This window comes from Budorcas taxicolor, chromosome 2 (genome assembly GCF_023091745.1).
Source record: "Budorcas taxicolor isolate Tak-1 chromosome 2, Takin1.1, whole genome shotgun sequence".
Classification (NCBI taxonomy): Eukaryota; Metazoa; Chordata; class Mammalia; order Artiodactyla; family Bovidae; genus Budorcas; species Budorcas taxicolor.
This window is the reverse complement of record NC_068911.1, coordinates 115,563,430-115,589,512: the sequence shown is the minus strand read 5'-3', so window position 1 is coordinate 115,589,512 and position 26,083 is coordinate 115,563,430. Positions and strand designations below refer to the sequence as shown.

Genomic DNA, 26,083 nt, shown 5'->3' with positions numbered 1-26,083 from the left:
CTCAGATGCACTGTGGGCAAATGACTCCTCTTCTGTGAGCCTCAGCTTTCTGTCAGATGGGGAAACACATCTTTCTTGGTGTTGCGGGGGTCGTGGTAGTGGACTGGAGCAGTGGGTGTGTAGGGTCCAGCCAACTGCCCGGCACAGAGTGTGGAATGACCCCTGACCCCAAGGAAGCTTAGATGGGGCAGGCGGCTCTGCTTTGACATTTAGTAGGCCCCTGCCCTGGGGTTTTCTCCTTTGAGGAGCTGGGGCACAGGGTCTACAAGATGAGGTGGGGCAGATACCCAGGGAGACCCAGAGGCAATAGTGGGGAATCTGTTAGGAGTTGCCTGGTTCACTGGGCAGTGTCAAAGCTGATAACTACCTCTGCCTGCCTTAAGCCTGGATGTTGGGTCCCTCCAACTCTCACCTGCCTTATGGGCCAGCCCCCTTCCCTGACCCCTGCCCTCCCCACCCTCTCCCACGACTCTGCCCTCACCCACCAGGTCTTCCTCTTTTCCTAGCCCCCTCCTTGAGGTTTCTTGATTCTAGCCCAGTCCCATCCCCTCCATGCCAGACCTCCCCTGCACTTTGCCTTTTCTTCCTCAAGCTCCAGCCCTGCATTCTGACCTCCTCCAGGTGCCCAATTGCAGCACAGACCTTGTTTTCTGCATTCTAGTGGCCCAGGGGCTTCTCTGCCCGCCCTGGGGTTTTACTCTATAGCACGTCCCCCATGGCCAGGAGGGCAGCAGGTGTGAGAGCCCCAGGGCATCAGTGATGGTGATGGGAGGTGGGCAAGGGGACTGAACTGACCAGTGGAAGGGATGAATGAATGAAGCAGGAACCAGACATCCTACCTGAGCATCCCTGTATATCAGAACCACCTCTCTGCCATGTTGTCCAAAGGTGAAAGGGAGTGATGTAGGTGGGCTTGGAGGGTGGTCTTTCTGTAGGGTCTCCCCTTTCTAAATTCAAGTCTGCCCTTGAAAATGGGTGCCCTTTCAGAGCACTAGTACCTGCATATTTCCAGGCAGAGTCAGAGAGACTTCTAGCACCTTCTCTTCTTTTTTGTGGCTATACCACAGGGCCTGGGGGAATCTTAAGTTCCCAGACAAGGGATTGAACCCGTGCCTGAAGTGGGAGTGCAGAGTCTTAACCACAGGACCACCAGAGAAGTCCCTCTAGCATCTTCTTAGCATCTTCCTTGGACTTCTCAGCACACACTCCGAGACACCAGTCACTAGCGGATGGTCTCCACTAACCAGACACACTAGACATATACAGGGTGCTTATATAGAGCAGACTGCCGGCCCGTCCCTTCCCAAAATGCACTGGTGCTCCCACCTGTCACATCAAAGGGTCCAAAAAGCAAAATTAGATGCCAGAAATTGATCATGAGCATGAATGGTGACAAGGGAATTTAAATGGTTTGGACAGGAATTCACCTAAATCCTGGGGAAGCCCAGGCAATATCCTACTACCCACTTTATAAGATTTGATATTTACAAGGAAGGTAGACTTCCCTTCCCTCAGAAGGTCCAGAGGAGTGGTAAGGGAGAGAGGTATGGTCTCCATTGGGGAGTAGAGGGATGGGGTGGGAGGTAGCTTCCAGACTTTGAGGCAGCAGGGTCTGGGAGTCTGGCCACTTACTACCTCAGTCTGTAGACATGTTAAAAACAAAAAATGTTGTCAATTCAAAACTTGGGAGGTTTGGGAGGCTTCCCTGGTGGACCAGGGGTTTAGTCTTCCTGCTAATGAAGAGGATACAGGTTCAATCCCTGGTCTGGGAAGATCCTACATGCCTTGGAGCAACTAAGCTGGTGCCTCACAACTACTGAACCGAGCTGTAGAGCCTGAGCTCGGGAACAGGAGAAGCCACCACCAGTGAGAAGCACCGCAGCTAGAGACTAGCTCCTGGTTGCCACAACTAGAGAAAGCCCATGTGTGCGTAACAAGGAAGACCCAGTGCAGCCATAAATTAAAAAGAAAAAAAGGGGGGTGGTGGTTTGGAACGTCCCTAAAGGTCAGGACCTTCCCTGATGGTTCAGACTCCTTGCTCCCACTGCAGGGGGCACAGTTTCAGCCGCTGGCTGGGGAACTAAGATCCTATATGCTGTGCAGCGCAGCCAAAGAGAAAAGATGATTTGGACCCCCAAGCGTTCTTTTACTGTGTGAACAGTGGCCACTTTGGATGACTGCCCTTTGGATGGATGGTCTTCCCAGGTGGTGCTAGTGGTAAAGAACTTGCTTGCCAATGCAGCAGACATGAGATGCAGGTTTGATTTCTGGGTCAGGAAGATGCCCTGGAGGAGGGCATGGCAACCCACTCCAGTATTCTTGCTTGGAAAATCCCATGGACAGAGGAGCCTGGCAGGTTACAGTCCATGGGATTGCAAAAGAGTCGGGCACAACTTATCAAATGAGCATGCAAATGCCTTTGGATGGACTGTTCTCTCTGGGGCCCCCAATCTTACTGTCGGCTCTGTTCACTCCACCACGTTGCCTGCCTGGCCCTTGTAGGATTTAAGTTGATAATCCCAGTCCTGTATTGTGCTGGTAAATAACCCAGCCACAACTTCAGGGTCTGTTTCCACCACTTCTTCCCTGACAGGCCCCAGATTTTGTTCTCTGTAACTCGGCTTGCTTGAGACCCAGCCATCTCTCTTGTTCAGATTTGAGAACTTCTGCTGCAGTTTCACCCCCATGGCAGTGATTGCCCCCTTCCTGGTTCAGGTTCCTGAGAGAGAATCTCCTTAGTCCAGAAAGGTGAGGTTGCTTGAAAAAGCAGGTGGCCTGAGTAGGTCATTCTGGGGCTCGGGGTCCAACTTTGTTTGAAAGAGCTGTATCCAAGAGCTGGGAGCAGGGCATCCTCCTGAGCAGCAGAGGCTCTGGGCAAGAAAGCAATGAGGCAGGGGCTGTACACTCAACAGAGAACCCCTCCCTGGAATAATGGTATCCCCCAATCCTGGGCCCCTCCCCTGAAGTGTGCCAGGGTATGCTGTCCAGCCAGACCACTCAGACTCTCCTCTTTGCCAGCCTCCAAGCCGACTACCTCCTTTCCACCTGGTATCAACTCATGCATGGTGAGGGGACCCTTCTTTCTCTCTTCAAGCTTTGCTCTGGGTGATATTTTGTCTCTGACCTTATGAAGTGATCGTTTATGTACATTTCAAGAATTCTAAACGCAGCATTTTCCAACTCTGATATATTTCCTGGCTATTCATGTGATTCTCAGACTTCTCCTGTAAATGACCCACCCTCATCTTTTCATTTTGTTGAACTGAGGTTCAGAGCCTAGCCAATCATTCTTAGACCATAACACTTGAACATTCAGATCCCCCAGGAGTTTCTTTTCCTTTTTTCATTTCCCCAATGGGATGGCCTTTATGTGTTTGATGTATATCCTTAACCATTGTGTATCATTGTGTGTGTGTGTGTGTGTATGTGTGTGATTTTTGCTTTCCTAAGTGGCATTATGCTATAAATCTTGTTCTGTTTCCCACTATTCTCACCCAGAAGCATGATGAGAGGCCATCCTTATTGATAATATGTATAAATCTGACTCAATATTTTATACATAGTAGGTTGGGTCCCAGTAGTGGCTGGTGAGATCAATTCTGCCGGGGCATAATCACCATATATAGGAAAAGAATACAATATATAAGACAATATCAGAGTGCCTCAGACATCATCAGGGTAAATATTGTTTCATGGGAGCTTCCCAGGTGGTTCAGTTGTAAAGAATCTACCTACTATTGCAGGAGCCACAGGAGACCCAGGTTCCATCCCTGGGTACAGAAGATCCCCTGGAGGAGGGCATGGCAACCCACTGTAGTATTCTTGCCCGGGAAATCCCACGGACAGAGGAGCCTGGCATGGTATGGTCCATGGGATCAGAGTCAGACACGACTTAGTGACTGAGTACATACACATTGTTCCATGAATTTTTCCCAAATATAGATCGATTAGACTTCCTCGATGGTCCAATGGTTCAGGATCCGCCTGCCAGTGCAGGGGACGTGAGTTTGATTCTTAGTCCAGGAAGACTTCACAAGCCACTGGGCAACTAAGCCCATGCACAACAACTACTGAAGCCCACTGCTGCCTAGAGCCAGCGCTCTGAAACAAGAGAAGCCACCAAGACAGGAAGCCCTCACACCGCAGCTGAAGAGTCACTCCTGACTGCTGCAACTCGAGAAAGCCCGAATGCAGCATTAAAGACCCAGTGGAGCCAAAAGTAATAAATAAAGTGTTAAAAATACTAATAAAAAATAGATCGACAGATATAGGTTGCATTGTAAAAACTATTCTTTACTGAGGGTCCCAGTAAGAAAACTTTAAACAGTCAAGTTCATTGCTGCCTATTGCTTTCAATTGCTCTGTTATTCATCCACTGCCTTTTATTTGTTCACCTTAGTGATGAACAATAGGTCACTCAGAACCTGCACCCTACCACCAACCACACTGATGAATATCTTAATCCATGTCTGTCATGTGAGCCTTTATGTCTTGGATGCCTCCAAGCACAACACCAAACAGGCTGAGCCAGAGTTCACAAAATAGAAAGGCTCATAGGCCAAATTAGATGCCTGGATCACACAGGCTAATAAGTCAATTAGCGCTCAGCGAGAAGGCCAGGTGGGCGGGGGAGATGGAGCGGGTTCACATGCAGACCTAGGATGCCGTACAAGAGGCTGGGAGGTATGTACCACCTGAATCTTGGTATGTGGGCCTCACCTGTCTTTTCCTTCTTACTCTCTCTGATACTGGCCTTTTGCAATGAAGGTGAATTATTAGCACAACAGTTGAGGTTTGAGCCAGGGTCCCAGCAGACAGAAGGTGACTGAGGGCACGCGATCAGAGTCAAAGGACAAAGGATGAGTAGGTCTGGCCACAGCTGTGACTCAACATTTAGTCTGATCAGCAGCCCTGGGCTTGCTGCAGCAGAGGACCCTTAGGGCAGAGCGGTTGTCACCAAATAAGAGCTGCATCCAGATCATGACTGTTATGTGCCTAATGTTTCACAGTCTGTGCCTCATGAAAACTGAATGGGGCAGGGGCACTGAGCGCCTTCTGGGCCCTCCATCCCTTTTCATCTATATTCACGGTGTGTTCTCTGGATCTGTCTCATGTCTTATCTACCTACACTTCACAAACCTTCTGAGTTTCACCCTTCCCATTTGCCTGATGGAACTGAATGTTCTCCAGCAACTTGGCCGATGCACACTACCTACTCCCTAGATGCCAGGTCAGGGGCATATGTACACACTTAGATTTGTTACACATGCCCCTGGCTGCACAGAATGACCCCTCAGTGGACATGGGCACCCAGAGCAGCAGAGTTTTCATTTCCCAACATCCTTGCCAAATGTGATTTTCTCCTCCTACTAACATTTGTTATTTTGATGGGTATAAAATATTGTGATGGATACATACTTCATAACTGCACTGCTTGGTATCCTGGGTGCTCTTTTTAAAGGGTTTCACAAATCTATCTCAGATATTTCCTAGAGACTTTGCAGAATGTCAAGCCACTGAGATGGTGAGCGGGGAACCAGAAAATGCCTCTCTCTGGGGAAAGTATCAGTGGGGATCGGATAGAGTGGGAGATTTGTGGACCTGGGGCTCTCAGCCTACCCGCCCCATTGCCCCAGGCAGTCTGGCCCGGCTAGGCAGTGCTAGAGACAACGGAAGACACCTTCTGTCACTCTTCCCTCCCTTGCCACTCACCCCAGGTTGCCACCCACAGAACTGGTCCCAGCTGGGAATACATGGGGCTTCCCAAGTCTTGTCTACTTGGGCAGGATGCCACAAAATCCCAGCAAATCACTACACCTCCCTCTGCTGGCCTCTGCCTGCTATTGTTACTGAAAGGAATTCGTGGGTCCGGCTGCTCACCACTCAAAAGGCAATAAAAAGGTCAGGTTGGTGGAAAGGAAAGTTTGTTTTATTTCAGAGCAACAGCCCTGGGCGAGGGTGGCGGACATCTGTCCAAAGGCCCGCTCTCCACCCCTGACAAGCAGGCGTCAGAGCTTTTACAGACAGAGTTGCTGGGGTGGGGGTTGGGAGGGGGGTGCGTGTTACAGGCAGAAACAGCACAGTCATCTTCAACAGTCATCTTCAAATTGGTTGTCAGTGGTCTGACCAGCATCATGATTGTTTTAGGTAGTTAATCTTCAGTTCCGGGGTCCATTTGTCCCCATTTCTTCGTGGTCCATTCTCAGAACTGTGGCAGCTCCTGTCCTGGATCCAGCCTGGTCATCATGTAGCTAACTCCTCCACCTGGTGTTTCGGTATCTATAAGACAGGTCACAGGATATGGCTCAGAATATTATCTGTAGCCCTTGAGAAAGAACTAAAGTCCTTGACTATGTCTAATGACTACATTATTATTATTTAGTCTCTTTGACTGTTTTCCTTTGTTTCCGCATTTCTCACGTCTCTGATTAAACTTATCCTTTGACTAAAGTTTTCCACAGGCAAAGGCAGGCAGAGGACGTGGTCTGGGGTTGGGAGGCCTACGGTCCTGCTCCGTCTCAGTACTGCAGGCAAAGAATCCACTTGTAAGTCTGGCAAAGCCTGGCACCAGAGCCTGGCACCCCATTGCCTCCTTTCAACACACACCTCTGCTGATGCCGCCCAGTTCTCCTGGACAAGGTACGGCTGTGGGTGTTGTGGGTGGAGTCTTGTCCTCTCCACCGTGAAGTCTTGTCATCTTGTCCACGTCACTCCATCCCACTGAAGCCAGGATCTCAGAATCGCACACCCTGGCTGTGACAATAGGCACACGGTCCGGGGCAGCAACAGTGATGGCCTGCTGAGTGGATGCATAACCCAGACAGGGCAGTCCAGGGCTTCATATAGGTACACGGTGCTAGTCCCCTTGCTCCGGGCCTCTCAGGCGGGTCATCAGCTTGGGCTGTGTGTGGCCTCAGCCCTCCTCCTGGCATAAGGTAACCCATCCACAGCAGGAGGGAAGCAGGCCAGTGTCTATTTTCCATAGCAGACCATCTCAGCTCCTGGATCCAGTCTGAGTGGGCTCCCCAGTTCCTTTCTTGAGAGCAGGGTTTGCTGTGGGAGTGGAAACAAGTGGAGGAAAAGACCCCCAAGGAGGAAGCTGGGGGCTCCCTAGAGGGGTGGTCACTTTCCATCCAGTTTTTGGATATTCAAGATGTATTATATATGAACACATATTTTTTGGCTGGCAGCATCTTAGTTCCCTGACCAGGGATTGAACTTGGCCCCTCGACAGTGAAAGAGCCAAATCCTAACCACTGGACAGCCAGGGAATTCTCAAGATGTATCATATTTAAAATCTATGATTATTATGTTGTTTCCAGATATTTTATAGCTGGTATGAATGCAGATTACTTTCTTATACGTAGTAATACAATTGAATAGAGAGGGTCATGAGCATAATGTTCTTCCTTATTTCTTTGTATTTTGAGAGAAATTGTTAAATGAGAGAAAAACACAGTTTGAGCTCCTTCCTGGCAAGCTCCAAGGCATGACAACTGTGTCCCAGAGCTTCAGATAGTTATCGCTTTCTTAGTCACCTCTGGCTCTCAGTTTCCAAGTTGAGACAAATCCAGAGTTTTCCACTTTTATCTTCTGCTTCAGTTATTTGTGATCATGATCAAGACTGCATCGTAGTTAATCACGGAGGATTTTATTCCAATCAGAGTTGCAGTACTATGTATCTTAATAGGTTGACGATCCAGCAAAGAATGTGATGGTAGAAATGGGCATCTCTTTTCTAGGGAGAGAATAGGTTTTACTTTCCAGTGGCTTAAAAGACTGATGACTCTCTTGTTCTTCAGGCGGTAGCTCCAAAGAATGAGGCATGTCCCAGGCAGGAAAGCAGGCATGGCTGGAGCAGGGCGGCAGCTTCATCAGCAGAGGCTGAGGCACTAGTACATTGAATGGCTTTGCATCCCGGCCAGGAGGGGGCGCATGTCCTCTGACTATTGACCCCGAGCGTCCTGCTCGGCCCTTAGTGGCCGGCAGGTGGAGCCAGAACCTTCCTGGCCTCTGCACGGGCGCATGCGCACCTCTCCGGCGTCCTTGGCAAGGAGCGGATTTTTCCCTCAGGAAGACCGAGGGCCCGCCACGGTGGCTCTGGGGCAGTTGCCTGGCGTGGTCGCGTCCGAGGCGGCAAAGCGCTTCCGGCTACGCGGCGCGTCTGAGGAGGTGATCATGTGAAGGGGCTGGTTGTGCAGCGGGCGCCGGTGCGGAAGCTGGGACGGAGGGCGTGCTGCCGAGATGTCTGTCAGGGGCAGGGTGGTTTGTGGGGGATGGCAACCCACTCCAGTGTTCTTGCCTGGAGGATCCCAGGGACGAGGCAGCCTGGTGGGCCGCCGTCTATGGGGCCGCACAGAGTCGGACACGACCGAAGCGACTTAGCGGCAGCAGCAGCAGCACAGATGTATCGTCGAGGAGGGAGATGCGGTGCTGGGGACCCCGCAGCCTCGGGAGAGGGATGAGGAGGACTAGGACCGGCCTTGGGAGACGCAGGATCCCTGGGCAGAAGGGAGAGTTTACAGTTATCCCCGTTCTTCCGTTACTGTGCTCACTTGCCCTCGAAAAGTTATAAAAATGTCTGTTTTCCTTAGTGCCTGAGAGTGTTTGCCTCCCCTTGTCCACAGGGCACTGAACTATTCAGTCACTGGTGCAAAGATCTTTACTAAATTCCTGGTCTGTGCGGACAATACGGATAGAATGGAATAGTAGTTGAAAAAATACTGAAAAAGTAAAGAGGAAGTGTGTTAACATTACTTTAATATTTTAAGTATGCAAAAACCAGGATTTTCTATAACTTTAATTTCCTGACTTTAAAGGAATGCAAATTATCTAAAATATACTTATTATACTTCTTAACCTCATTTCCAGATAAAGATGCTTGAGAAAGGAGCTTATTAAAAAATAAGATTATAGACATTCTAATTTACCATTCGAATCGAGATATACAAAATTAATCTAAATGCCTTCAGATATTGAAGTTATTAGGAGAAAGTTTATAATTTACAAAAGTATTAAAAAAAAATACTAGCCATGCTTGACAGTTTATTTTAACACAGTGGCCATCTTAGATATGTGTAAATATTAGGTCATTGAAACATCTTTTGCAGGATTACAATGCAACTAGACATGTTAAAATAATAATATCCAGGCCACTACCAAGTTTTTATAAGAATATAGTGAAAATACTGCAAATCACTTTTGGAAGATCCAAAGACAGTTGTGATTTAAAAAAAAATACTAGCCATTGTCTATTAAGATAATTTAAGATGAATTATATTAAAACTCAAAACTTTAGCATATTTAAGAGCCGAGACTGGCTGCTGATTAGAAACTTTTGTAAATTATAAACTTTCTCCTAATAACTTCAATATCTGAAAGCATTTAGATTAATTTTGTATATCTTGATTTGAATGGTAAATTAGAATGTCTATAATTTTATTTTTTAATAAGCTCCTTTCCCAAAAGAATTGATATTTTTATATGTACTTCTTCATTCCCGATTTCTTTCCTTTTCCTTTATTTATTTTTTGTATCAGAAAATGTATGTCTGTGTCTTGTTAAAGCTTTTCATTCTTCTAACATATTTCAGGAGGTACATTCTCTTCCTGTAAACAAGGAGAGAGCCCTTCTAATAAGCATGCATTTTATATATAATCAGGAATTTTCCAAGGAGCACGTAACAGTTTCCACTTGGCTTACAGTATCATCTTGTCTTAAAGCCTGCATAAATATTTGTACAATAATGTCCTTTTACCAACATGCTTCTGATTTCACCATGGTATATTTCCTGATGTGACTTTATTTTATCTTATTTTTTCATGTCATTTTTTTAAATTGGAGTATAGTTGCTGTACACTGCTGTGTCAGTTTCTGCTGCAACCCAATCCAGTATTCTTGCCTGGAGAATCCCAGGGACAGAGGAGCCTGGTGGGCTGCTGTCTATGGGGTCGCACAGAGTCAGGCACGACTGAAGTGACTTAGCAGCAGCAGCAGCATCCCACTATATATTCCTGTTTTTGAATTTCCTTCCTATCTAGGTCACTACAGAGCACCAAGTAGAGTTCCCTGTGCTATGCAGTAGGTTCTTCTTCTTAGTTATCTATTTTATACATAGTAGCGTATATCTCGGAGAAGGCAATGGCACCCCACTCCAGTACTCTTGCCTGGAAAATCCCATGGATGGAGGAGCCTGGTAGGCTGCAGTCCATGGGGTTGCTAAGAGTCGGACACGACTGAGCGACTTCTCTTTCACTTTTCACTTTCATGCATTGGAGAAGGAAATGGCAACCCACTCCAGTGTTCTTGCCTGGAGAATCCCAGGGACTGGGGAGCCTGGTGGGCTGCCGTCTATGGGGTCGCACAGAGTCGGACACGACTGAAGTGACTTAGCAGCAGCAGCAGCAGCAGCGTATATCTAGGGCTTCCTGGGCAGTACTAGTGGTAAAGAATTGCCTGCAGTGCAGGAGACACAAGATACCTGGGTCAGGAAGGTCCCCTGGAGGAGGGCATGGCAACCCACTCCAGTATTCTTGCCTGGAAAATCCCATGGTCAGAGGAGCCTGATGGGCTACAGTCCATAGGGTCACAGAGAATCAGGCATTACTGAAGCAACTTCGCACACATGTGGTGTATATATGTCAATCCCAATCTCACAATTCACCCCACTCCATTTATCCCCTTAGTGTCCATATGTTTCTTCTCTACATCTGTGTCTCTATTTCTACTTTGCAAATAAGATCATCTATACGGTTTTTCTAGATTTCAAATAATGATTTTATTTAAAATATTAATCTAATAATACAGTATTTTTGACTTTGTTTTTTTATCATATACTAATACATACTTTAAGAGGACACATATTAATGTTTGCTAAATGTAGTTACTTTGCATGAGATGGTAGCTGATTGCATTTCATCTTGGTGCCCATTGGGCATTCTTATGAGTGTTTAAACTACTTTTTAGAACAGATATGAAAATATCTCCCATCAGGAAGCTTCCATTAGCCTCATATCCTTATCTGTCAGAGGACAGACAGAATGAAAATCACAGTCACAGAAAACTAATCAAACTGATCACAGGAATCACAGCTGTGTCTAACTCAATGAAACTATGAGCCATGACATGTAGGGCCACTCAAGACAGGTCATGGTGGAGAGGTCTGATAGAATGTGGTCCACTGGAGAGGGAATGGCATATCACTTCAGTATTCTTGCTATGAGAACCCCATGAACAGTATGAAAAGGCAAAAAGATACGACACTGAAAGATGCACCCCTAGGTCGATAGGTGCCCAAGATGCTACTGGAGATCAGTGGAGAAATAACACCAGAAAGAATGAAGGGATGGAGCCAAAGCAAAAACAACGCCCAGTTGTGGATGGGACTGGTGATGGAAGCAAGGTCCAATGCTGTAAAGAGCAGTGTTGCATAGGAACCTAGAATGTTAGGTCCATGAATCAAGGCAAATTGGAAGTGGTCAAACAGGAGCTGGCAAGAGTGAACATCAACATTCTAGAAATCAGTGAACTAAGATGGACGGGAATGGGTGAATTTACCTCAGATGACCATTATATCTACTACTGTGGGCAAGAATCCCTTGGAAGAAAAGGAGTAGCCATCATAGTCAACAAAAGAGTCTGAAATGCAGTACTATTTCAAAAATGACACAATGATCTCTGTTTGTTTCCAAGGCAAACCATTCAATATCACGGTAATCCAAATCTATGCCCTGACCAGTAATGCTGAAAAAATTGAAGTTGAACGGTTCTATGAAGACCTACAAGACCTTCCAGAACTAACACCCCCAAAAGATGTCCTTTTCATTATAGGGGACTGGAATGCAAAAGTAGGAAATCGAGAAACACCTGGAGCAACACGCAAATTTGGCTTTGGAATATGGAATGAAGCAGGCCAAAGGCTAATAGAGTTCTGCCAACAGAACACACTGGTCATAGCAAACACCCTCTTCCAACAACACAAGAGAAGACTCTACACATGGATATCACCAGATGGTCAACACTGAAATCAGATTGATTATATTCTGTGCAGCCAAAGATGGAGAAGCTCTATACGGTCAAAAACAAGACCAGGAGCTGACTGTGGCTCAGATCATGAACTCCTTATTGCCTAATTCAGACTTAAATTGAAGAAAGTGGGGAAAACCACTAGACCATTCAGGTATGACCTAAATCAAATCCCTTATGACTATACAGTGGAAGTCCCTTGTGACTATACGGTGGAAGTAAGAGATAGATTTAAGGTACTAGATCTGATAGAGTGTCTGATGAACTATGGACAGAGGTTCTTGACATTGTACAGGAGACAGGGATCAAGACCATCCCCATGGAAAAGAAATGCAAAAAAGCAAAATGGCTGTCTGAGGAGGCCTTGCAAATAGCTGTGAAAAGAAGAGAAGCGAAAAGCAAAGGAGAAAAGGAAAGATATACCCATTTGAATGCAGAGTTTCAAAGAATAGCAAGGAGAGATAAGAAAGCCTTCTTCAGTGATCAATGCAAAGAAATAGAGGAAAACAATAGAATGGGAAAGAGTAGAGATCTCTTCAGGAAAATTAGAGATACCAAAGGAACATTTCATGCAAAGATGGGCTCAATAAAGGGCAGAAATTGTATGAACCTAACAGAAGCAGAAGATATTAAGAAGAAGTGGCAAGAATACACAGAAGAACTGTATAAAAAAGATCTTCATGACCCAGATAATCATGAAGCTGTGATCACTCACCCTCACCTAGAGCCAGACATCCTGGAATGTGAAGTCAGGTGGGCCTTAGGAAGCATCACTAGGAACAAAGCTAGTGGAGGTGATGGAATTCCAGTTGAGCTATTTCAAATCCTGAAAAGATGATGCTGTTAAAGTGCTGCACTGAATATGTCAACAAATTTGGAAAACTCAGCAGTGGTTACAGGACTGGAAAAGGTCAGTTTTCATTCCAATCCCAAAGAAAGGCAATGCCAAAGAATGCTCAAACTACCGCACAATTGCACTCATCTCACACACTAGTAAAGTAATACTTAAAATTCTCCAAGCCAGGCTTCAGCAGTATGTGAACTATGAACTTCCAGATGTTCAAGCTGGTTTTAGAAAAGGCAGAGGAACGGAGATCGAATTGCCAACATCCGCTGGATCATTGGAAAAACAAGAGAGTTCCAGGAAAACATCTATTTCTGGTTTATTGACTGTGCCAAAGCCTTTGACTGTGTGGATTAGAATAAACTGTGGAAAATTCTGAAAGAGCTGGGAATACCAGACCACGTGACCTGCCTCTTGAGAAACCTGTTTGCATATCCGGAAGCAACAGTTAGAACTGGATATGGAACAACAAACTGGTTCCAAATAGGAAAAGGAGTACGTCAAGGCTGTATATTGTCACCCTGCTTATTTAACTTCTATGCAGAGTACATCATGAGAAATGCTGGGCTGGATGAAGTGCAAGCTGGAATCAAGATTGTCAGGAGAAATATCAATAACCTCAGATATGCAGATGACACCACCCTTATGGCAGAAAGTGAAGAAGAACTAAAGAGTCTCTTAATGAAAGTGAGTGGAGAGTGAAAAAATTGGCTTAAAGCTCAACATTCAGAAAGTGAAGATCATGGCATCCGGTCCCATCACTTCATGGCAAATAGATGGGGAAACAGTGGCTGACTTTATTTTTTTGGGCTCCAAAATCACTGCAAATGAAATTAAAAGATGCTTACTCCTTGGAAGGAAAGTTATGGCCAACTTAGATAGCGTATTAAAAAGCAGAGACATTGCTTTGTCAACAAAGGTCCATCTAGTCAAGGCTGTGGTTTTTCCAATAGTCATGTATGGATGTGAGAGTTGGACTATAAAGAAAGCTGAGCACCGAAGAATTGATGCTTTTGAACTGTGGTGTTGGAGAAGACTCTTGAGAGTCCCTTGGACTGCAAGGAGATGCAACCAGTCCATCTTAAAGGAGATCAGTCCTGGGTGTTCACTGGAAGGACTGATGTTGAAGCTGAAACTCCAGTACTTTGGCCACCTTATGTGAAGAGCTGACTCATTTGAAAAAAACCCGATGCTGGGAAAGATTGAGGGCAGGAGGGGAAGGGGACGACAGAGGATGAGATGGTTGGATGGCATCACCGACTCAATGGACATGAGTTTAGGTTGACTCTGGGAGTTGGTGATGGAGAGGGAGGCCTGTCATACTATGGTTCATGGGGTGACACGACCTAGCGACTGAACTGAACTGATATTTGTCAGGTATATTTGTCAAGTCAAATACCAACAGGCAAATTTGGCCTTGGAGTACAAAATGAAGCAGGGCAAAGGCTAACAGAGTTTTGCCAAGAGAATACATTTGCCATAGCAAACACCCTCTTCCAACAACACGAGAAGATTTTACACATGGACATCACCAGTTGGTCAATACCAAAATCAGATTTATTATATTCTTTGCAGCCAAAGATGTAAAAGCTCTACACAGTCAGCAAAAACAAGACTGGGAGCTGACTGTGGCTCAGATGATTAATTCCTAATTGCAAAATTCAGACTTAAATTGAAGAAATTAGGGAAAACCACTAAACCATTCAGGTATAACCTAAATCAAATCCCTTGCAATTATACAGTGAAAGTGACAAATAGATTCAAAGAATTAGATCTTATAGACAGAGTGTTTGAAGAACTAGGGCGGAGGTTTGTGACATTGTACAGGAGGCAGTGATCTGCCGGGAGCCAGCACGAGGAGTCCCGCTCTTGGCAAAGGTCATGAGGTTAAGGGGTCTGACAGGCAAAGGTGAGTCCGGCCTTAAGGGAGCCTCGCTGGCTTTTCTTGAGCATCTACCCCTGAAACCAGAGTCTGCCTGCCGTACTGCATTATGCTTTCGCTTACGCTTCTGACATTAACAGGGGCTGTCCCCCACCACCTTCCTCTAAAAGGAATTAACTTAGAGCTCCAGTCAGTAAGTCTCCTGGGCATAAAAGGAATGTCTCGGCTTAAACCCCTCTGATAGCTTTCTAACTTACCTGATTGGTCTGTCTGGACTTTTACAACTACGCATGTGATTGTTTACAGCCCCCCAACTGTGAGAGGCACTAAGCTTAAAACATCTTAAAGATACAGAGCCTTTTTTAAAAAGCTAAGAATTATATCGGCGTAGGTTTTCATTGTTGAGTTAATGACTGCCGCCAGGCCTCCATATCCTTTATCTTTTAGGCACCTGGAGGATATTAATCAATGTAATTGGGATGTAGAAAAAAGAATATAATAGTTTTGATGTTAGCAATACTAGACTTTTGAGTTAATGAATTTTCTCTTTGTTATAAATCACCATACTCCTCTTTCCTTGTTATAAATTGTTGTGTCCTTGCTATGTAAGAATGTAACCTTAATTAGTGCTTTCTGAGAGTGGCACCAGACTTTAGTAAGAACAACACTTTTAGGGCAAATAAGTTTTCTGGTTGAGGGACCCTTATCAGAAAAGGGCCATAAAATACTAATAGGCCTCCTGGCCAGAAGATGATGTAAATCACCTAAGACCTGTGTATACAGCTAAGTATGCAGAGAGAAAGCCTGGTCTCGATAAGGGTCAGGGCTGCTGACCCTGCATGACTTTGTATTATCCATTGATATCTATGTACAACTAAAAGTATAAAAGCTTTTCCTGGAAAATAAAGGACGGACCAGTTTCTCAGACCAGTTCCTGGAAAGACTGGCTTCCCTCGTGTCTTTTCTTTCTTACTCTATTTTCTGGCTGATTCCCGTCTGGAGCATAGAGGCTCATCGTGTCTACTTATTTGCCTGGGCTTCTAAGACCCACATGAGAGGGAGCCCAAGACAGGGCACCCTCTGCTATTCAAGGGGGCGCCTGTGGGCTTACGCAGATGGTGAAAGTCTCTTGTCTGAAGCTTTATTGGCTTTCTATGTAAACCAAGAAATACAGCCTCTTTCTCTCGTCTATTCTCTTAACTGCAAACTCTTTCCTTATCTCTCTCTAAATCTATATATCTCTCTCGCCGTGCTGTCCCCGCTTCGAATTACCCTGGATCCACCGGGGCTGGGCCCTGGCAGTGATCAAGACCATCCCCAAGAAAAAGAAATGCAAAAAGGCAAAGTGGTTGTCTGAGGAGGCCTTACAAATAACTGAGAAAAGTAGAGAAGCTAAAGGCAAAGGAGAAAAGGAAAGATATACCCATTTGAATGCAGAGTTCCAAAGAATAGCAAGGAGAGATAAGAAAGCCTTCCTCAGTGATCAGTGCAAAGAATAGAGGAAAACAATAGAATGGGAAAGACTAGAGATCTCTTCAAGAAAATTAGTGATACCAAAGGAACATTTCATGCAAAAATAAGCTCAATAAAGGACAGAAATGGCATGGACCTAACAGAAGCAGAAGATATGGCAAAAATACACAGAAGAACTATACAAAAAAGATCTTTATGACCCAGATAACCATGATGGTGTGAATACTCACCCAGAGCCAGATATCCTGGAATGTGAAGTCAAGTGGACCTTAGAAAGCATCTTTATACTCTCTTAATGGTATTTCCCACTGTGGTTTTAAATGAAATCCTACATAATGAACAGTTTTTCTTCATCTCAAATGAAAACTTGCTGGTGGGCCCTATAGTTTGATACTTTCCTCTCACATAATAAAGTGGCCTTAGATGAAGTGAAATAAGCCTTACAGAAAGGATACACAGGTATGATTTCACTCACATAAGTTGTAGAACAGGCAAAACTAATTTATGGTAGAAAAAAAGTGAGAGTGATGTTTGCCTCTGGGAGCATGATGACAGACAGTGACTGGAAAGGAACGTGAAGGAACTTTCTGGATCAATGATAGCATTCTATATTTTTGTTGCAGGAAAGGGCCCCCTTCCTGGGCCCTAGACTGAGCTCTTGTCTAACACTCAGAAATGGATTGTCCAAGAACAAACATGGTGCTGACAAAGCAAGTGACTTTATTGGGAAGAGGCACCCCAGTGGAGAGCAGGAGGGTGAATGAACCCAGGAGAAATGTCTACCATGTGGCTTGCAGTCTCCAGTTTTAGGTGATGTACTGTCCAGATTCTCTCTGATCAATCGTTCTGGCTCAAGGTCCTTCCTGTGGTATACACCTTGCTTAGCCAAGATGGATTCCAGCAAGGAGGATTATGGGAGATTGGTAGGACTTTTGGCATCTCTTGCTGACCTTTCCCGAACTCCTGTGGTTGGTGGTGGCTTGTTAGTTCCATGTTCCTTACCAGGACCTCCTGTTGTAAAGTATCTGGTGCAGATGATTACTATGGTGCCTGGCCCAGGGTGAGTGGTTTCAGTCAGTGTTTCCTCTAAGATTTTGATAGGGATCTGGGTTGTACAGGTACATGTACTTGTTGAAACTTACCACTTGGTGTATTTAAGATTTTGCATTTTATTATAAATAAATTTTATTCCAAAGAAATAATAAAATGTGAGCAAATGTTGAGCTGTACTTAATAATATTCCATAACATCTTACAGAAACACCAGAATGAACTTTTTGGCCAACCCAATATATAAGCTGAAGTATTCAGTGAGAAGCATATGAATGCCTGCAACTTACTTTGAACGGCATCCAAAAATCATTCAGGTTGCCGGATAAGAGCAGTGGAAGGATAGCTAGCTATATGATAAAACAGCTAGAGTAAAATCCTGTGGTAAAAATCTAGGTAGGAAGTACTCGAGAGCTCACTGTAAAAAACAGTATTTTCACTTTATGTCTTCAGTTTCATTAAAAATGGGCAGAAATAAGTTAAAAGTCCTTGAAAAGTCCTTTAAAGTTGGGCGAGGCTAAAAGAAGGCCAGTTTCTCTTGCTCTGCTGTGCTGTGCTTAGTCGCATCAGACTGTTTGCAACCCCATGGACTGTAACTCACCAGGCTCCTCTATCCAGGGGATTCTCCGGGCAAGAATACTGGAGTGGGTTGCTATGGCCTCCTCCAGGGGACCTTCCCAACCTAGGAATTGAACCCAAGTCTCCCGCATTGCAGGTGATTCTTTACTGTCTGAGTCACTAGGGAGGCCCAAGAATACTAGAGTGGGTAGCCTATCCCTTCTCCAGAGGATCTTCCTGACCCAGGAATCAAACTGGGGTCTCCTGTATTGCGGGCAGATTCTTTACCAGCTGAGCCACCAGAGACGCCCCTCTTGCTCTGCAGTCACCTGTTTCTGAGATCCTTTCTCAGTCTGTGTCCTCCTGTCCTGTGGCTGCCCATGCAGGAGAGCGGCTTCCTCCCTCCTAGCCAGGAGCTTATGTTCCCGGGCAGGCTTGTGTGTCTTGACTGGTTGGCCTGGTGTAGGAGGACTGAGTCCTCACCCACTGCCTGCGGTGACTCCAGGAAAGGCTAGGCACTTAGCCTTCTTCTCCCAGCCTGTGGCATCCGGCCTGTGCAGCCTGCCTGGGGAAGGCACCTTTGCCCCATGCCGCTTTCTTGGGTGCCGTCCAACTCTGCACTCCTGCCATCTCCAGGGGCTTCCTAGCTGACCATTTAATATACATGGCCTTGGTTAATGGAAAACATCTGGCCTTGTGCTCCCTAGCAGAATGAGACTTTGGAGAGCAGAGGTGAAACTGAGAAAGAAACGTTTGCTCCAGAGAAATGAGCAGAAACTGTGAAAGATGATGAAAGATGGCTGGGAGGCTGAGAGAGAGAGAGGGAGAAAGAGTCTGTAGGAGCAGAGGTCACTAAAGAACCTGGAAAAGACAGCCCTCAAACACTCTCACTTTCAAGGGAGTCTCAAACTGCAAGACACCACTTTTTACCTGCCAGATCGTAAAAAGAAATTTTAAGTGATAATATTCAGTACTGGCAAGGAAGTCATAGTGAAAAACCATTATTTTGGAAATAACTTAAAAATAGGTATAAAAGATGATAAATTTTGAATCAATAAATTACATTCTAAGTGAAAAATCAAAATGTTTTCAAAGATCTGTATATAAAGATGTTTAACAAATTATCATAATAATAACAAAAAGTAGATATTGTCTATCAGGGTACTAATTAAATTATAGTCCAACAAAGTGATGCAACTATCATGCAGACATTTTTCATGAAACGATTTTAGGAAAGAAGAATCAGGGTACAGAATTTTATATACCATGTGATTCCCATTATATGCTATAAGACTATGAGATTTAACTTGTTCTCTTTTTCACATTTCTGGCATTTCCCAAGTTTTCTGCAATGCATGCACATTGTTTTTCAAATCACAAAATAATTTGTTTAATTTTTATTTTATTATTTATTTCATTTTTGGCTGTGCCAGGTCTTCACTGCTTTGCATGAGCTCTCTCTGGTTTCTGAGAGCGGGGGCTACTCGTGACTGTGCCGTGCCGGCTTAATGCGGTGACTTCTCTTGCTGTAGAGCAGAGGCTCTGGGAAGCTTGGACTTCAGTATTTGCGGCATGTGGGCTCAGTAGTTGTGGAGCACGGGCTTAGTTTCTCCGAGCATATGAAATCTTCCTGGACCAGGGATTGAACCTGTGCCTTCTGGATTGGCAGGCAGACTCCTGTCCACTATGCCACCAGGGATGTTCAGAAAAAAAAATTTTTTTAAATGCTGCACAGTCTGGGACTGGGCTATGAGAGCGATGTCTGCATAGGGATTTGGGATATGTTGTAAAGAAACTGTATCTTAAAAGACTTGTTTAAAAACTCTTAAAAATCAATTTGCAAAATCTTTTGTTTATAGTATAAAGTCAGTACAGGTCCCAGTTTTGGATCATATTGATGTAAATGTTAAGTTGGTAGGTAGAAGGAACAAAGATTGCTGCCTAAGAGCAGAGCTCTGTCTGTACTGGGCTGGAGCCATGTATTACAAATTTCCTGAGTGTACTTGTAAGCATAGGGTATGAACTGTCCATGATGATAAAGGTTGCTGCTACTGCTGTTTTGCAACATGCTGCTACTGCTGCTAAGTTGCTTCAGTCGTGTCTGACTCTGTGCGACCCCATAGATGGCAGCCCACTAGGCTCCACCGTCCCTGGGATTCTCCAGACAAGAACACTGGAGTGGGTTGCCATTTCCTTCTCCAATGCATGAAAGTGAAAAGTGAAAGGGAAGTCGCTCAGTCGTGTCCGACTCCTAGCAACCCCATGGACTGCAGCCCACCAGGCTCCTCCGCCCATGGAATTTGCCAGGCAAGAGTACTGGAGTCGGGTGCCATTGCCTTCTCCGGTTTTGCAACATAGATGACATTAGTTGTGGATTCTCACTATCCACAGGGGAAATGAGTTATTGGAAGGGAAGGAGCGGGGATAAGGGAACTTTGATTATGGAGCTCTTATAGTTTGCACTTTGCTGTGAGTTTTGCAAGCATTAGCAATCATCTAATCCTTAGAGTAGCCCTGTGAGATATTGTTATATTGTTGTAACCAGGAAGTGACAGAAACCTATGTTAAGCCAGCTGAAGCAGAATGGGAGTGTAGGGGTTCAGTTATCTGGAAAGGACAGTTTGATGGTGGCCACATGCTATATGGTCATAAATCTCTGGCAGGTTATACTAATATTTTCCCAAAAGAGCAGCAACAGTGTCTCCTATCTCACCAGCCTTTCCTACATTGTGATCATGAGACTTTCCATCAAGAATGGGGTCCGTGTTCTTTCTCCTTGAATTTGGGTAGGCTTGTGACTATGGTAGGGGTCATGCCATGTGGCTTTCCAGGCTAGGTTATAAAAGGCAGTACGGATTCACTCTGAGTCTCTTGGGACACTCACTCTGGGAACTCAGCCACCATACTGTGAGGAAGTCCAAGACACGTGGAGAATTGTGGATCGGTGTCCTGGCTAACAGCCACTAGACATGCGAGTGAGGAAGCTCTGAGGTGACCCCTATCCCCACCATCATCTAGCCTCAACCATATGAGCCATCCTGAACAAGAGCCACTCAGCTGAGCCTAGTTAAGTCCAGAACCATGAGAATGATAATGAAATCATTGTTAAGTCACTAACCTTGGGGGTGACTTATACAGCAACAGATATCTTTTTTCTTCTGGTATCCAGATAGAATCTCAGGTAAGAGATTTTACTGAAATCATTCTTTGCTATGCCAAACAGCTTCTTCCGTGCTTCTGGGAAAGATGGCAGCAAGCAGCTCCCACTTATAAAGTCCCTATAGTTAGAGATTTTGGAGGACGGGAGAACTTTCCAACAAGGCCTGGCCACTTTAAGGTGTTCTATGCCCCTGGCCATGAGATTGGTTCAAAGACAGTCAAGTGACCCAGGCAATCACTCTTTCCTAGGATTTTCATGCTGAGACCTTCAGGAAAAATGACCCCTCTTATACTCTAGGACTCTGGTGGACTAATTGCCCTTGAATAGGGGAGGGGGTGTTATTCCTCAAAAGCAGGGATGCCGGTCCAAGCACACATGAACACAAAAGATACAGTTTAAGATCAGGGAAGAGTCTGGGCTGTCTCAACCAGAACCTCTCAAATTTAAAAAATCTAAATAGATGAATCCATTCTTTAGTCATCTTAAATGCTTTTGTTGATAGTGTATATTCATTTTTCTTTTTTGTGTTAGGCATTTATTAAAATCTCCACTCAATTCTGCACCATAGAGATTATCCCTATTTTATAGACAAAAAAAAAAAAAGAAAAAAATCTGAGGCTCAGAGGAAATAAGCTGGCTCAAGGTCAGAAAGAGCAAAAGTAGCCACTTTGTGGTTCAAATTTAAATCTATCTGGGAAGCCCATCAGAGAAGGCAATGGCACCCCACTCCAGTACTCTTGCCTGGGAAAATCCCATGGATGGAGGAGCCTGGTAGGCTGCAGTCCATGGGGTCGCTAAGAGTTGGACATGACTGAGCAACTTCACTTTCACTTTTCACTTTCATGCATTGGAGAAGGAAATGGCAACCCACTCCAGTGTTCTTGCCTGGAGAATCTCAGGGACGAGGGAGCCTGGTGGGGTGCTGTCTATGGGATCACACAGAGTCGGACACGACTGAAGTGACTTAGCAGGAGCAGGAGCAGGGAAGCCCATGCTATTTCCACCAGTACATATCTTCTGGTGAACATAGTGTCCCTCAGGGCCACACTTAGGCAAAGCTGTGTGAAGGGCTGAGGTAATCATTCTCTCCAACACCCTCCCACTTTGCAGTCCCCACTCTCTTTTGGTAAAACTCATGCCCCGGTGCCCATGGGTGATTTCTAAGAATGGTCACCTTGGCAGCAACCTGAGCTTTTAGCTTTTTCATGATTTCCATCAAAACTGTGCTAACTCTCATAACTTAAGGCTGGTGATTTTTAACTGCTGCTGCTGCTAAGTTGCTTCAGTCGTGTCTGACTCTGTGTGACCCCATAGATGGCAGCCCACCAGGTTCCCCCGTCCCTGGGATTCTCCAGGCAAGAACATTGGAGTGGGTTACCATTTCCTTCTCCAATGCATGAAAGTGAAAAGTGAAAGTGAAGTCGCTTAGTTGTGTCCTGACTCTTAGAGACCCCATGGACTGCAGCCTACCAGGTTCCTCCATCCATGGGATTTTCTAGGGAAGATTACTGGAGTGGGGTGCCATTGCCTTCCGTGTATTTTTAACTGAGGTGAGCCCAATCAGGTATTCACCAGAGAGCCCTCTGGGTAATGGTGTCTCATTTGTACTTGACAAAGACCTTAAGGGTCTTCTGAAGGAGGGCTGCTGGTGGACAAGACCAGCCCATGGACAGCCGTATGAGGATTATTAGCAGGCATATTAGTTTCCTGGGGCTCCTCTGACAAATCACATAAACTGGATAGTTTAAAACAACAGAAATTTATTTACCACAGTTCTAGATGCTAGAACTCCAGATTCAGGGTGTCGGCAGGCCTGGTTCCTTCTGGAGACCTAGAGAAGATCTGTCCCTTGCCTCTCTCTTGGCTTCTGGTGCTGCTGGTAGCCCTTGGCACTCCTTGGCTCCCAGATGCCTAATTCCAGTCTCTGCCCCCATGTTTACATTGTCTTTCTCTCTGTGCTTATCTGTGTCTCAATTTTCACTTTCTAAGAGCAACAGTTATTGGATTAGGGCCCAGCCTTAATCCAGGATGATCTTGTCTTGAGATCCTTATCTCAATTGCAACTAGAAAGATCCTCTTTCCAAATAAGGTCACATCCTGAGGTGTGGTGTGTGTATTTGGGGGTGGTGGTACTTAGGACTTGGACCTATATCCTGAGGGAACACCATCTACCCCACTCTAGCAGAGTATTTGGAAGCCCCACAAGTTACACACTGAAGCTACTTGAGATTACCCCCCCCCCACCAAGTGCAGAGTCCTTTACTGTCTTTTATATCTCACTGATTATTCTGGAAAGGCTTTGTAGGGGTATCTAAATGTTTGCAGGCTAGACTTACATTAGTTCGTTCATTCCTGAGCAAGGATACTTATCAAAAAATCATAAAACAAAAATGGTGTAGGTCAACTAATTTCCAGTCCTCCAAGGATTGAGTTGCATCCAAGGCAGGAGGGTGTTGTGAAGCAAGGGGGATGCTCTGCTTGGAGGTGTGCTCAGAGGGCATTCCTGGGCCCTTCTGGTGCACTTCCTGGTTTATGGCTCTTTCAGAACAAGGAGGGCATCTGACTGATCTTTAAACCCTAGGATCCTGGTGGGGCCATGCTCATTTGGGGGGGTCTGTTCTTAGCTACCCCACGTCCCTTCAAAAGACAGGTTGTGTGTAGTCACACAAATAAATAAAAAGGGAAGAACCATTCTGCCCCTTTCTTTCCTGGGAGCTGCTGAGGGCAGAGGCGCTGTCCTGCACTGAGCCAGTCCAAAGCCTCAGCTCCTTAAAGCCTGCCTCCGCTGGTTATTTCTTTTGGTTCATCCTCAACTCTGAATACCTGTAATTTTACTTTACACACCTTTATGCTGCTTAAACCACCCACTCACAACTTTCCAGCAAGCCAGGAAGCCCTGGGGTCTTTGCGTTCCCGTTTTGCCTCCTTCCTTTCTGTGCTGGACCCCATGACCCGCTCAGCCCCATTTTACTGATGAAGAAGCTGAGGGTTACAGAGGTGACACAACTTGCTCTATGTCTATGTAACTTGGGCAGTGCTTAGCCAAGGTCCAGTTGCAATCCAGGGGCCTTTCTGTGTCCCCTAAGATGCCTGGTCTCTAGCAGCAGTTCCCAGGCTTTTGGATCTTGGAACTACTTTAGTGTAGGGAAAACATGGTGACCCCCTCCCCCCAGCCTTATTATTGAAGCAGTACTAAGGAGGGGGCGCTTCCCAGGTGGCTCAGTGGTAAAGAATCCGCCTGCCAATGCAGGAGACCTGGGTTCATTCCCTGGGTTGGGAAGATCCCCTGGAAAAGGAAATGGCAACTCACCCCAGTATTCTTGTCTGGAGAATCCCATGGACAGGGGCTATAGTCCATGGGGTTGCAGAGTTGGACAACTTGGCAACTAAAGAGCAACAAAGTGGGGAGCCGCAGCTTGTGTCCTCAGGCCACGGCTTGTCCAAACGGTTGGGCAGGGAAGTACTGAGGGTGAGGATGCTGGCTAGGGAAGGCCTCCAGGCTGCTGCTGCTGCTAAGTCACTTCAGTCATGTCTGACTCTGTGCGATCCCATAGGTGGCAGCCCACCAGGCTCCCCCGTCCCTGGGATTCTCCAGGCAAGAACACTGGAGTGGGTTGCCGTTTCCTTAGTAGTCACTATTTGCTGGGCATTGTGCCAAGCACTTTCCCCATTTTACGGGCTCATTTTCCAGATGGAAGAAAGTGTGGCTCCAAGAAGACAGGTGATTCAGCACCTGAGAGGCTGGAGTGGGATTCACATGTAAGTCTGTCAACTGCCTGCAATGCAGGAGACCTGGGTTCAATTCCTGGGTCGGGAAGATCCCTTGGAGGAAGGCATGGTGACCCACTCTATATTGTTGCCTGAAGAATTCCATGGACAGAGGAGCCTGGTGAGTTGCAGTCCATGGGGGCTGCAAAGAGTTGGACGCGACTGAGTGACTTTGACTTTATGTTAGCCTAGCGAGACAGGGGTCACCAGGTAATGAGTGGTGACCAGAGGGGACGTGACAGAAGTGGACAAGCAAGGCCCTTCTGGTCAGAGAGCCCTGGGTTCGATCAACTCATCACCTGAGCCGCCTTTTCTTCATCTGAATAATGGGCATGGTAACACAGCAGGGAGGTACAGTTCCCACCTCAAGGCACCGTGGATAAATTTCAGAACTGAAGCAAAGAGCCTGACCCTGCAGGTCCTTTGCAAATAATGGCCATTCATCAGAGGCCATGCCCTTGGTGGGCAGAGGGGCCTTGGGTCTGTCTTTTCACTCCAGTGTCTCTCCCATTGGCATCCACTGGAGAAGAGATACAAGTCATCATAGTACAATATAAGCCGAGTGTAACTGCAGAGGGCCATACTGTGCTCTTTGTCAGGGCTTCCCTAAGCTCAGGTCCACTCTTCTGGGATCCTGGCTGGCAACGAGGCAATGACATATCTGAGCACAGGTCTGCGCTGCCTTTCCAAGCTAGAAATAGGGCAGGGTACCAGGTAGTTGATTTTCTTTCCCACCATCTCCAGTGTTAGGCTCTTGGGCTAGGTCCCTGACTGATAGATATTGCAAGGGATGCTGCCAGGGACAAAAACTGGTTTGAAGGAGGGTGGGAGAGATTCCTGATAAAGTGCTACACACTGTGGTGTCTCCTTTATGGCAGGACCTTCTCACACCCCCTGGAGGCTACACTAGGCCTGACCCTGGAGCCAGGTCTATTTAAGACAAGCACCATACCTTGGACTCTAAGATTGTTTTTCCTTTGGCTTACTCCCCAAAACAGCCAATAACTGAGCAAAGATGATCTAAATATGGGTCCAGGTGGGTGGCTATGGCTCCTTACTGCCTCCCTTAGGGCTCAGAGGTGCCCCCTGAATTGGGTGGTCTTGGCAGCCTGGGTGGAGTGGAGCCAGGTGGGAGGCCAGGTTCCCTGCCTCATATACCCTTAATCACATCAACACCTAGAACTGGTGCTGCACAAATGACACTGCTACTCAGGACATCACCTCCCCTACACTGCACATCTGAACTGTGGGATTTCATTTTCCATGGGCAGCCTGGGCTGGAACTGGATGACTCACTATTCTCAATAATCACTGATACGGTCAGA

General features: G+C 46.0%; 1 protein-coding gene across 2 annotated transcripts in view; it reads left to right on the top strand.

Moving 5' to 3' along the window:
• Positions 1 to 8,056: 8,056 nt before the first annotated feature.
• The window catches only part of C2H2orf76 (chromosome 2 C2orf76 homolog), a 116,478-nt gene continuing 98,451 nt past the window's right edge, over positions 8,057 to 26,083 (top strand). Inside the window, exon 1 of one of the 2 annotated variants that reach the window (XM_052662540.1) lies at positions 8,057 to 8,172. The gene's annotated coding sequence lies outside the window, so the exon portion shown is untranslated. Of the gene's footprint in view, positions 8,173 to 24,803; positions 24,880 to 26,083 lie in introns of those variants that run through there. The other variant, XM_052662563.1, reaches the window with a different exon arrangement.